The 13,035-nt window shown below is 42.1% G+C and overlaps 1 protein-coding gene across 3 annotated transcripts in view; it reads right to left on the bottom strand.

The window, feature by feature from the left end:
- The window catches only part of SH3PXD2A (SH3 and PX domains 2A), a 455,860-nt gene that overhangs the window by 377,185 nt on the left and 65,640 nt on the right, over window positions 1–13,035 (bottom strand). The window lies entirely within an intron of this gene.

Here is a 13,035-nt window from a genome sequence, read left to right as displayed (position 1 = left end):
CAATCAAACAGGATGCAAGATATCGGTCGATCGGCTACTGTTCACATGTCATTTGATCGATTTTTGAGTTCAGAGCATGGAGACACAACATTGGTCAGATCGATTAGTGAAGGTGAATCGCTTGTAGTGTGTGGGTCACTAGTCAATTGACTTTCTATGAACTATACTGAAATCAATTCCCTAATAAAGTTGATTGCTTTGTTGATTGAATCAGAATCGCTAGATGTATGGCTACCTTTAGAGACTGGTTTCCTTTTTTCATGGAATAAGAGGGTAATCAAAAGAATGATCAGAGAGAGAGATAAGGTGGATATACATGTATAGATTTACAGCAGATGGATTTCTGTCAGATGATTAAACATAAAGGTAGCCATACACTGGTCGATTTGCCATCAGATTCGACCAACTGACAGATCCCTATCTGATCGAATCTGATCAGAGAGGGATCGTATGGCTACCTTTACTGCAAACAGATTGTGAACCGATTTCAGCCTGAAACCGTTCACAATATGTTGTGGTGGTGGTGCTGCCGCCGCTCCCCCCGCCCGCATGCCCGCATATACGCATACATTACCTGCTCCGCCGGCGCCACTCCAGTCCCCAGGTCACCGCTGCTCCGTCTCCGCTCTGGTCTCCGGCATGCTTTACTTCTTCCTGCCCGGCAGGAAGTTTAAACAGTAGAGCGCCCTCTACTGTTTAAACTTCCTACCGGGCAGGAGGAACTGAAGCTTGCCGGAGACCAGCGCGGACACGGAGCAGCGGTGACCGGGGGTAGTCGTGCCGGCGGAGCAGGCAATGTATGCGGCTCTATTGCGTCGGTCGTCGGGTACTCGAACGCCGCTAGCGACGCGCCCCCTACCCGCGGGCGATCGACGCTAATTTTCCGCACGGAGCGATCGACGGGATCGGACGAAAAGGATCGAAATTCGGCGTGTAGCGCGAACGATTGGCAGCAGATTCGATCCCAGTGATCGAATCTGCTGTCGAAACGGCGGCGAATCGGGCCAGTGTATGGCCAGCTTTATAGTATGGAAATGACTTTATTGGGCCTGAATTCAGAGAAAGGAGATAAAGGACATTCTACAGCATAACACTTGGTGCTAAACAAAAAAGTTGTTAAAAACTGGAAAAAAACATAACCCCCTACATAAAGGAAATGGTTGATTTTATATGACTAAAGTGTTGGATGTGGAGTGTTGCCAGGATTTGAAGAAAAGGCCTGTGGGGGATGTGGCATCCATCTGGAATATCTGGGATACCGCTGTCCAGCACTATCAAGGGAAGGGTAGACTACCTGAGCTGTAACATGATAAGAGAAAAGGAGAGAAGAGAATTCTACGTCAGGAAGAGGAAGGACGGGATGCTTGTGTAGTGACAATGGCCTCAATTCACTATGCTTATCTCCTGCCTTTAATAACATTTCTAGAGTTATCACCATGGTGATAAGGCATGTAGTATTCAGGAAACATTTTACCTCAGGCAAACCTAAAGTTACCTCTTCTGTCTTTAAGTTAACTCTTCAATCCTAAAAATAACTCCAGAATTCTAAAGTTAAAGACAGGCTGTTAATTAACTGCATGTGAAAATAACTACAGGGAGGTAACTTAAGGAATGAGGAGATAAGATAACTCTCTCACTGTGTGGAGGTAAGTTTTCTCTTGCCTTATTATCTCCAGCATGATCTTAGTGAATTGAGGCCAATGAGGGAGGTGAGAAGGAGAAGGAAATGAATAACTGAACCCTTAAGATATAACAAAGGATGTACATCATAAAGAGTAGATTTGGTAAACTGACCTTTTTGTTTTTTTGCTAACTATTATGCAAGGTATAAGCCCACAGCGATGAACATGCTAATGAGGCGTTTTTTCTTTTTTGGCCCGGGCAGGTGTGTATGTTAGCTGATGTTTGCAGAAAAGCAAGAGAGAGAGAAGCAGAGACTGGTCTACTGCAGCAGTAAATATGTACACTTTAAACTTGTTCTTTTCAGATATTTTGTGCTGGATTACTACATCCAACTGTATGGACATGATTTCTGGACTCCCGGCTGAGCAGCACGTGTGTCATATAGAGAGGTCTTGTTATATTGGAATTGCAGTTTGGAATAACATACAATTAAAAATCTTTCTCCAAACTCCTTACAACTACATCATTATCCTACTTGCCTTTGACTCAAAGTAATGTCATCTTTGTGACACACTGGAAGCAGCTATTTTGCGTAATATTGTCATAGCCAGTTCAAACTGTAAACACCACACCACTTTTTTCCTGATTGTACAGTTTTCTCCGAGTAGCAGAAGAATTTTGGCTGTGAAGGTAGAAGTGTAGAGAAGCTGGAGAGCAGCATATCAGCAAGGGGCGGCGATATAGACAAGTTAACCTGTCTGCCTACTAACACACTGGTTCAGTTTTGCGGCAGGAGAAACTGAATCTCGGTTTCACCTGCTCATTCTTGGTGAACAATCCCTCTAAAGGTGGCCACACACCATACAATTTTTTTTAAAAATCTGTTCAATTTAAGAATTGCAATCAATTTTTCTGACGGATTGTAACATTTCAAAAATCTGACCAATGTACCACACACCTGTGTTAAATTTTTCCCCCCAATTATGATAAAAATGATTGGAAACTCTGCCAAAATTGCTAGGGTGTGTATATTAATAAATTGACAATCCAACACACACCATACAATCTTTAGAAAGATTGAAGAAAAATATCTGGCATTCCGGATCGATTAAAATCGAAGAAAACGGGAAATTCGATCAGATTTTTCAGTCGAATGAAAAAAAAGCTTTTAATTTTTTTGGGAGATCCGATCGTTTTTATCGAATTGCTGTAAAATCGGATCATTTTATTGTATCGTGTGTGACCACCTTAAGTCATTCTTTAAAGTCTGCTGAAACATTCAAGTATGATTTTAGAACACATTTTAGTGTATCAAAATACAATGATTATTAAGTATTTATATAGCGCCAACATGTTCCGCAGCATTTTATCTTGTCACTTCACAATCTAATCCTTACCATAGTCATATGTCTATATACTGTATGAGTCGTGTATTGTACGTATTGTAGTCTAGGGCCAATATTAGGGGGGAAGCCAATTAACTTAGCTGTACGTTTTTGGGGATGTTAAAGGAAACCTGGAGGAAACACGTTCAGACACAGGTAGAACAAACAAACTCCGTGCAAATAGTGTCCTGGCTGAGATTTGAACTGGGGACCCAGCACTGCAAGGCAAGAGTGCTAACCACTACACTGCTGTGCTACTCATAATTGAGATTTTTGTTATCACACATATATTTATATTTATCGTATACAGTGGAGAAACATTACACATACATACAAGTAGGAACTAGAAGTTACAATTCAGACATAGAGGCTGGTTAGAGACATGGCAGGTGTGAAATAGGAGGAACTTTTTTTTTTTTGTCTTTAAAATCTTTCACTCAGAACACAAGCTCCTGCACTGTGTGCCGAAGTACAATACGAAGAAAGGAAAATCAAAATAATGGAGTGACAGAATGCAACAATGCACCGTCTGGTTCTGCGGCTGATCAAGATACAGAAGTAGAAACATAACACCAGTCCAGCAACAGCTGTTCTGCCATATGACGTGCTGGTGTCATGCTCCTAGCTGCCGGGTATTTGGGGAAAGTCCATAAGAAACAGAGGCTGTTACTTTACAATGACAGATGTGAAGGAGAAAAAGCCAAGCTGAGGCAATGAATTATGAGGAGACATGAGGATTACACTGTACACTATTACATCTGACTATCAGGCACACTTACACTTCCTGCTGGTAATAATGAAAAAGGGAATGATTCAGCCTAAATAGGACATCTGGGACAATAACGTGACAATTCCTTTGGGTGACAATTCTGTTCCATTTCTATTACATTAACACAGCATCAATAAAGAGCCACAGTAAGGCTTGGTTCACACATAAAAAGGTGCCCAGTCCTGTCAGTTTGTGACAGTTGGCATCACTTTTGTATGTGTTTCTATGGCTGTGTTCAAATGAAATCTGTACATTTCCTGTCCGGTCAAGTCCAGCCCTGTCAGTTTTGTATGCTTTTCTATCAGGGCTGTGGAGTCGGTACAAAAATCTTCAGACTCCAACTCTGACGTTTATGAAACCACGACTCCAACTCCGACTCCGGGTACCCAAAATGGCTCCGACACCTCGACTCCGACTCCTTAGTCTAATACTTAACAGGGCTGTGGATTTTGTACAAAAATCATCCGACTCCGACTCCTCTGTTTATGAAACCACGACTCCAACTCCTCGACTCCTACTCTGACTCCACAGTCCTGGTTTCTATGGCTGTGTTCAGACATAAATCTGTACATTTCCTGTCTAGTCTGGTCCAGTCGTATCAGTTTTGTATCGCACCACGCATGGAATTTACAGGAATCACATATGTACGCGCATCAACATAAAAGTGCCGACGTGAGTCTCTGAGACACTAGTGAAGATGGACCCTTAAACTTCACTGTAGCGCACCGATACTGAAAATTATGGCTCTTGAACATTAAAAGACTATGTCATCTAGCTGAGACAGCATTAGACCCACTTTGTAAAGCTTTTAAAGACAGAATACAACTGTGGGCCAAAAAAAAATAAAATAATAATGTGGTAAATGACAGCACAGCCTGCCGTTCAGAAATCAAAACAAACAACATACCCTTCAAGTCTGCAAATCTGTCCACTGCATAAACCCAACAGACACACTTTAAAATGGATTAGCGTGAACCGGCCCATAGAAGATGAATGCTGGTTTTATCCAACTCATTTTTTGACGGTTGCTGGTTCCATCTGAAATGCAGGGCAGCAGAACGCTCTAACAGTAAAGTAGTGCATTGCCAACAACCTGTATGGACATTTTGTTATTTGCTTCAAAAGAAGTGGGACATAGGCTGCAGAAGAGAGAAGTTACTGGAGGAGGTCTTGGTCTCCAAGCTCGAAAAATTCTTAAGCCCCAGAGAGTCGGAGACCAAGGCCAGTAATCTGAGGGATGTATCTAGCAACCAATAAATGGCATACTTTCCAAAACTGTTACGATCATTATAAAGCCATTCTGCCAAATGTGTATTGCAAGCTTCATTTCTGAGGATCAGGACTCTCGCCAAACGGGATTAAAAATTAAAAACGTGCAGCCCGTTAAGTTCTCAAGCAGCTCTGGCCAGTCTAACAACATCTCCATGGAAAGCAAATCTCACAGAATCCATAGGCGTTTTATGGAAAATACAGCTACAACTGCTTCTTGAAAGCAAAAATTTCCAAAAGGATTTGTCTTGGCTTCAGCACAACCATAAAACACGTAATGGTCTTTAATTGCATTTGCAACTCAAGTGGTCCTTGATTTAATTAGCTTTAATCACTCTATTATTTTAATATAGGAGCTCAGTATAGCTAAGCAGGGAACAGGTGTACAGCAGTGAGATGAGGTTAGGTGCATCTCAGGGTCACTGAAGAATACACCAAGTAGATGAAATCGGGGATTATCTACATCTTGAAGAATTCACAAGGTTTCACTGCAGGTGTGAATGACCCAAACGTAGAAGCCTTAGATTCTTCACCTCACATAACTTAGAAAGTTCATTTTTAACTCTTGTCTTCCTGGTTCTTGGTGAAAGGCTGTAATATCCTAAGCATCCAACAATGACCAATGAGATGCCAATTTTGTGACCTGGTGTAAATTGTGTTGCAATTTGGATGAAGCTTGGAATCAGGCAAATCCAGATTGGCAACAAATGCATTCAAATGGGCCAATTTTTAAGTGTACCTGTGACGAAGATATTTATTTTACCCCTGTAGTCTGTGGGCTTCCTCGGTGTCCGTCCAGTCTTATTTGTTTTCCTGCAGTCAGCCATGGAAAAGTCCCTAACTGAGCCAGTTGGGGTCTACTGCACATGCACAGCCCTGGCCACACACCTCCTTGGTCGCACTACTGCAGTAAAGCATGTTTTGTTCCTTCGCAGTTATAAGCCTAAACTAACTGCACAGGCACAGAATGCTCCCAGCCATCGACCAAGGAGGTGCGCAGTTAGGGCCATGCAAGCACAGTAGTCCCCAACTACCAGGGCTGACAGCGAGAGAACAGAGGAGAGGGGATCGATATAGAGGATGCCCCCAGACTACAGCGGGCTGCAGGAAGCCCCAGGTAAGTATAAATCATTTAGTTGTGTTCATCACAGGGTTACTTTAAGCTGATTACAATCAAAAAATTAGCATCAAGTGAGAAAAATTATCAATGACCTATATTAGCAACACAAGTGATGTTACATCATGCTACATAAACACTAGATTTTTGTCACTCAGATTGATTTGCCATTCATGATAATCTCAGGTGACAATTGAGCACCAGTGTAGAAGTCCCCAATGTTGTTGGATACCTTTTCAGCACTTCACAAAGTTGCATGGTTATCAATCAACTGCATTGATAGTTCCTTCTGCAATGGGACTCCTTCCTTCTGCTTCCTTCCATCATCACAGTACTGAACGGGCTTCTCAGCTAAAAGCAGCTAAAATGAACATGGTCCAGGCATTGTAAGTATAGTCACCCGCCAAGACTCAACTACTCACCTAGCTTGAAAAAATGCAAAGAATGGAAACCGAGAGCCCAATATAGTGTAGTAAGTCTTGGTAAACGGAACAAGATAAAATGACAAGAAATATACTCACAAGTCTGGGTTACCACACAGGCAACCACTGTAGATGCGGGTGGGGAGAATTATAACCTGACCCCACTCAGGTTTAAGAAGTCGTTCTCTGTAGACAGGAAAAAACGGGGATACACCCCTCCACCAAGGGTGGACTAAATTAACGGAAAATGAGGAGTAACAGAGGCGCCAAATTAGAGTAAAATAATTAAAAATCGTTTAAAAGGAGGGGGGTTGGTGGTTACCGCCCTCAAGTATGTAGTGACCAGCCAATGAGTCGTATATAAATAGACAATATAATTTATTTAAAATCTCCAGGCAAGCAACGCGTTTCACGGGTCCAAAGCCCGCTTCATCAGGCAATCAATTTTGGAGATACACTGAAGAAACAGAAAAAGAAAAAAACAAACGAATATACTAATGAACGAAATACAATATAACAGTGGACGCCAGACCACACAACAGCAATTCATCAACTCATGTGCAGAATTTATTCTACAGCATAATGTCTTTTCTTTCATGGACAGTTTCTACCACCAAACCACAGGCACAGCTATGGGTAGCTCCTTCGCCCCCTCATACGCCAACCTCGCAATGGGCTACCTGGAACTACTAAAACTTCATAGTTCACACCCTTTCTCCATGAACATAATCTTTTACAAAAGATATATCGATGATCTCATTTTTATTTGGAAAGGTAATCATACAGACATTCCCATATTCCTCGCATATTTGAACGATAACCCGGCAGGTCTCTCATTCACTTGTCAACATCATTCTAATTCAATTGAATTCCTAGATCTGGTTCTATACTCCACGAACAACACCATAAAGACCAAAACCCACTTCAAGAAGGTAGATGCAAATAATTTCATACACTTCGACAGCTTCCATCATAGACCCTGGACCACCAATACCCCCTACTGCCAATACAAAAGAATATACCGTAATTGTACAGAATTATCCGATTTTCACACACAATCACAGACTTCAACCAAAAAATTCATAGAACGAGGTTACCCAAAAAAACTTATAAAAGATGCCAAATACAAAGCCACTAAGACCCCCACCACCGCCCCCATCACGGACCATCCCACTTCAACATCGTCTTTCCCAAGATTCATCACCGGTTACAGCAGCCAACATAGAGAAATTTGCACTATCCTACAAAACAGATGGGAACTACTGGCCCAAGACCCCTACCTCAAAACATCACTACCAAAATTACCATCTCTCACCTTCAAAAGGGCCCCAAATCTGCGTGGACTAATAGCTCCCAGTAAATTTAAACATATACAAACCAATACAGCACACACAACCACCTCAGCTTATCCGGGCTCTCATCCATGCCTTCACTCTCGTTGTACAGCCTGTCAATTTGTCACAACCACTCAGAAGTTCAAATCTAATACCACTGATAAGGAATATCAATATCAAACAACACATTGACTGCGCTTCTAGGAACGTTATTTATGTCATTTCATGCCCCTGTAATCTACAATACGTTGGCCGCACCACCCAATTAGCCCGTAACCGGATAGGACAGCACAAGAGGAATATACTAAAGCATTACCCCTTACATAGCGTTTCCAAACACTTCAGTACACATCACAATGGTGATCCCCAGTCACTCACCATCACCCTAATAGATTCCATTTATTCAGCCAACAATACTTTTGAGGTCCTGAAGAAAAAAGAAATGTATTGGATACAGACCCTCAGAACCCTGGCCCCCGAGGGCCTTAATGAGGTGTTAGAAAAACTCTTTTAATTGACCACTTGTAAATCGATCAACTTTTCGCTGATCATTAGTCTTCTCTTTTATCGTTCCCCCTAGATTTATTTTTATTTTCAAAATTGTCTATAGCGTGTTAACGACGACTTCACTTTATTATATTTAACAACTATGTCCATTTAGGAATTCCTGGCAATCGCTCCTAATTTTATTAATTATTATGTTATCTTACTCATGTCATATGTAATTTTTTTTGTTGTTTCTGGTCTCTTTCTAAATTCTCTGTCTGTCTTTTTTAGACCCCTCTTCTTTTGATTCTCCCTCCCTCCCCCCTCCCCAAACCTTCCCTCCTCCCCCCCCCCCCATGTCCCCTTCCTAATTTTCCATATTCCCAGGCCTATTTAATTAGACCTGACACAGCAACATTGCATTGTATACAGCCTTCCAGGGAAGGGCTGCCTTAATATAATCAGCCACAAGGTGGTAGCATCTCACCACCAATCACTTCCCACGTGTATGTATCTGCCACGCAGCTCACATGTTCATGTTCATTCAATGTGAGCGCTGCGTAGACTAACCACACTCTATGACAATTTCCTGGTCATTCCCTAACATTTGCTACTAAAATCACCATACATTAGGATCAACTCATACTGGCGTGTAAACGCCTTTTCCAATATGGCGGCGCCATCCCTTAATACAGATTGCGCATGTGCGTGCCCTTAGCTGCGTATGACGCGTCCATTAATCCGCGTCCACCCCTCATATGCGTACATAGCGGCATGACGTCATTGTCTGTCCGCGCTGCCCCCTCGTCAGCCCATACTACCGGAAACAGCTATGCGCTGTTTACTTCCGGATTAGATACCTGTCCACGTTGGCATCCAGCGCTGTTATAACTCCAGGTGGCGGCAGCATCTCCCCACAGTTGGCGCTTTACCTTGGAACTGACACAGTCGTGGTGAGTACCCATTCAAAAAGCTTTCATGTCCCTTTCCCACAGCCTGAACACTGTAAAGATAATGACCCACTTTTTTATTCTACAGCACTTTACTCTATGCACTATGCGCTTTAGATAATCTTCTATGGGGTAGTTATAAAGGTTGTAACTAACCCTATGATAAATGTACTCGGTGTATATATTTACTTTTATGTAACCTGATGATTTATTGTCACTGAGCTATTTATGTTGTGAACCCAATTTTGGCTTTGTTCTATCTATCCATCTATAGATCTTATAGGTAGTCATAATTATGGTCTGTATTTTCCACTCAGGGCGATTTGCCTCGCACAGTATAACATACTTTCATATGACTTAATGAATTGGCCATGCCTGTGACATTTATCTGCGTTGAGCTTACATTTGATTATTAATTGTTTTGAATTGGATAATTTTTACTGTCTATAAATCTGGCGTCCACTGTTATATTGTATTTCGTTCATTAGTATATTCGTTTGTTTTTTTCTTTTTCTGTTTCTTCAGTGTATCTCCAAAATTGATTGCCTGATGAAGCGGGCTTTGGACCCGTGAAACGCGTTGCTTGCCTGGAGATTTTAAATAAATTATATTGTCTATTTATATACGACTCATTGGCTGGTCACTACATACTTGAGGGCGGTAACCACCAACCCCCCTCCTTTTAAACGATTTTTAATTATTTTACTCTAATTTGGCGCCTCTGTTACTCCTCATTTTCCGTCAACTACTCACCTAGATCAACCCTTATCTGCCAAGGATGTCACATCAGTGCAACAAGAGAAAAAAATCTAATTTATCATGAATTATAAATAGTATCTTGGAAAGTCATTTTTCAATTTCATCAATGCATTGTATATTTCTGCTCACTTGCAGCTGTGCACCAATCCATACAGACTTAAAACCGCTAATGCCCAGCTTACCCACCCCATTGCTTGGGAATTACTGATTTCACCTACCCATACAGACTTTCTACTGTAATTCTAGTCCTGTACTATCAGTTTTCATCAGTTTGCATCAGTTTTCTATCCGTTCCGTTCCTGTCCATTAAAAATTATACAAAACTGATGCAAGGTAACAGGACTGGAAGTTTACACATTGTATGTGTGAACCCAACCTAATTGTCACATGGTCACATGCGATTGACCTGCCCACCTGAAGAATCCAGAGAGGAAAGGAAGTGAGCTGTAAGCCAGTGACAAGCACATGTGGCCCATGACACAGGTAATCTGTATCTGCATTAATTAACCAACTTGATAGCTGTTAGAATTTGGCTAGTTCTATTTTAGGCTTAGTTCGGCTTTAACGTGTACCGGAGGAGTTTATTTTTATTTTTTTAATACAGATAGGACACAGATGCCTATTCTTTGCTTAATCACATTCCCTAGTGTCCTTTGTGCGCCGCTCTCTAGCCTCCCCTTCGCTCCACTGCAACCCTCCGATTTAAATTGACAACAACAGATTGTCAGTAGATTACTAGGGAAAGGGGCAACCCTTGGAGAAGAGGCACACCTGTAAAACGCCCCTTCCCCTCCTCCTCGAGCCTTTTCCCTGCCTCTATGGGCTTTTCCCCACCGAGCTGCTCCTCCACCTCTATACCGCCCCACCGCGGTTCTCCCCCACCTCTCTGCTCTGTGAGGAGAAGCAAAGAAGTTGAGCTGCAGCCTAGTGACCCCGGGGTCATGGCCATTTTGTTTTCTTTAGAACTGAAATGAAAGGAGAACCCAGTTCAGGAGAGGCGGGGTAAGGCTCTACCTGATCCGGCTAGCCCCTTGGATCTGGCAATATGATTTTTTTATGTTTTTTTCCTGGGCTCAGGATTTCCTTAACCACTTCACCCCAAATCGTTTTTTATCCTAACGGACAAGAGCGGTTTTTACCTTTCAGTGCTCGTCCCTTTCATTTGCCAACAGCTTAAAGAGACTCCGTAACAAAAATTGCATCCTGTTTTTTATCATCCTACAAGTTCCAAAAGCTATTCTAATGTGTTCTGGCTTACTGCAGCACTTTATACTATCACTGTCTCTGTAATAAATCAATGTATCTTTCCCCTGTCAGACTTGTCGGCCTGTGTCTGGAAGGCTACCAAGTTCTTCAGTGTTGTGGTTCTGCTATGAACTCCCCCTTCCAGGCCCCTCTATGCACACTGCCTGTGTATTATTTAGATTAGGGCAGCTTCTCTCTTCTCTCTTATCTTTTACAAGCTGGATAAATCGTCCTCTGAGCTGGCTGGGCTTTCACATACTGAGGAAATTCAGACAAGGGCAAAGCTGTTTGCAGGAAGAAAAGAGCAGCCTGAAACTTCAGTGCATGAGAACTGCAGGGGGAAAGAAACACACAAATGATCTCTTGAGATGCAAAAGGAAGGCAGTATACAGCCTGCTTGTGTATGGATGTATTTTCTATGTGTGGACATACTGTACATCAACCTACTTCCTGTTTTGGTGGCCATTTTGTTTGTTTATAAACAAACTTTTTAAAACTGTTTTTAACCACTTTTAATGCGGCGAGGAGCTGCAAAATTGTGACAGAGGGTAATAGGAGATGTCCCCTAACGCACTGGTATGTTTACTTTTGAGCGATTTTAACAATACAGATTCTCTTTAATTACTACTAATCACAATGAAATTATCTATATCTTGTTTTTTTTTACCACCAATTGGGCTTTTTGGGGTTGATATTTGTTTTCAGTAATGACTTTATTTTCTATGCATTTTAAAGGGAAAAACAAGGAAAAAATAAAAAATACACTATTTCTCCAATTTCATCCCCTATACCTTTAATATAAAACACAGCTACTGTGCATAAAACCCACACATTTTATCTGCCTATTTGTTCTGGTTATCACAACATTTTAATTATGTCCCTAATACAAAGTATGGGGACAATATAGTATTTGGAAATAAAGGTTTTTTTTTTATCTGGTGTTTTTTCCCCCACTATTTTCACGTGCAGGAGCATAGGAATGCACGTGCACACGCGGGAGCGCGCACGTGCACAGCAGCAGCAGCAGCACTATCTGACTTATAAAAATGTCCTGGATCCATTAAGAGGCTCTAGCAGGTTGTTATATGTATATGTGTATGAAGTTATACACGGATGCCGGATGCCGTGATGCGGAAGGTGATGTGGAGAAGATGCCAGCTGGGAGCCGGGAGGTGATGCAGAGAAGATGCCGAGGGCCAGCTTCAGGTAATGTATACCTGCGTCGATCGTACGCCGCTAGCGATGCGCTCCTTACCCGCGGGCGATCAACAGTAATTTCCCGCACGGAGCGATCGAAGGGATCGATCTATTTCATCCCGATTTAGCATTTAGCGTGAAGGATGTGACAGCAGATTCGATCCCAGTGATCGAATCTGCTGTCGATCGGCGGGTAATCGGCCTAGTGTATGGCCAGCTTAACTTAGCCTCAGCTGCCACAACGAATTAAATAAAAGATAATAGTAGCCAGTTTTCTAGTATGTGGGCAATGTGTTTTGAGCTAGTTTCCCTTTGTTGTGATTTTACTCATTCTATGCAGAATTCCCATTCTGTGATGAGGCAGAAATGGCTACCTGGATCCCTGTTTTATAAAAAGATAGCTGACCTACACGGCATGCTTGTGCATCAGCCTAATGTGGATCTTATTCTTGGAACAGTCTCCACAGACCTCCCAGAGC

Source organism: Hyperolius riggenbachi, chromosome 10 (assembly GCF_040937935.1).
Source record: "Hyperolius riggenbachi isolate aHypRig1 chromosome 10, aHypRig1.pri, whole genome shotgun sequence".
NCBI lineage: Eukaryota > Metazoa > Chordata > Amphibia > Anura > Hyperoliidae > Hyperolius > Hyperolius riggenbachi.
This window is presented reverse-complemented; position numbering and strand designations above follow the sequence as displayed.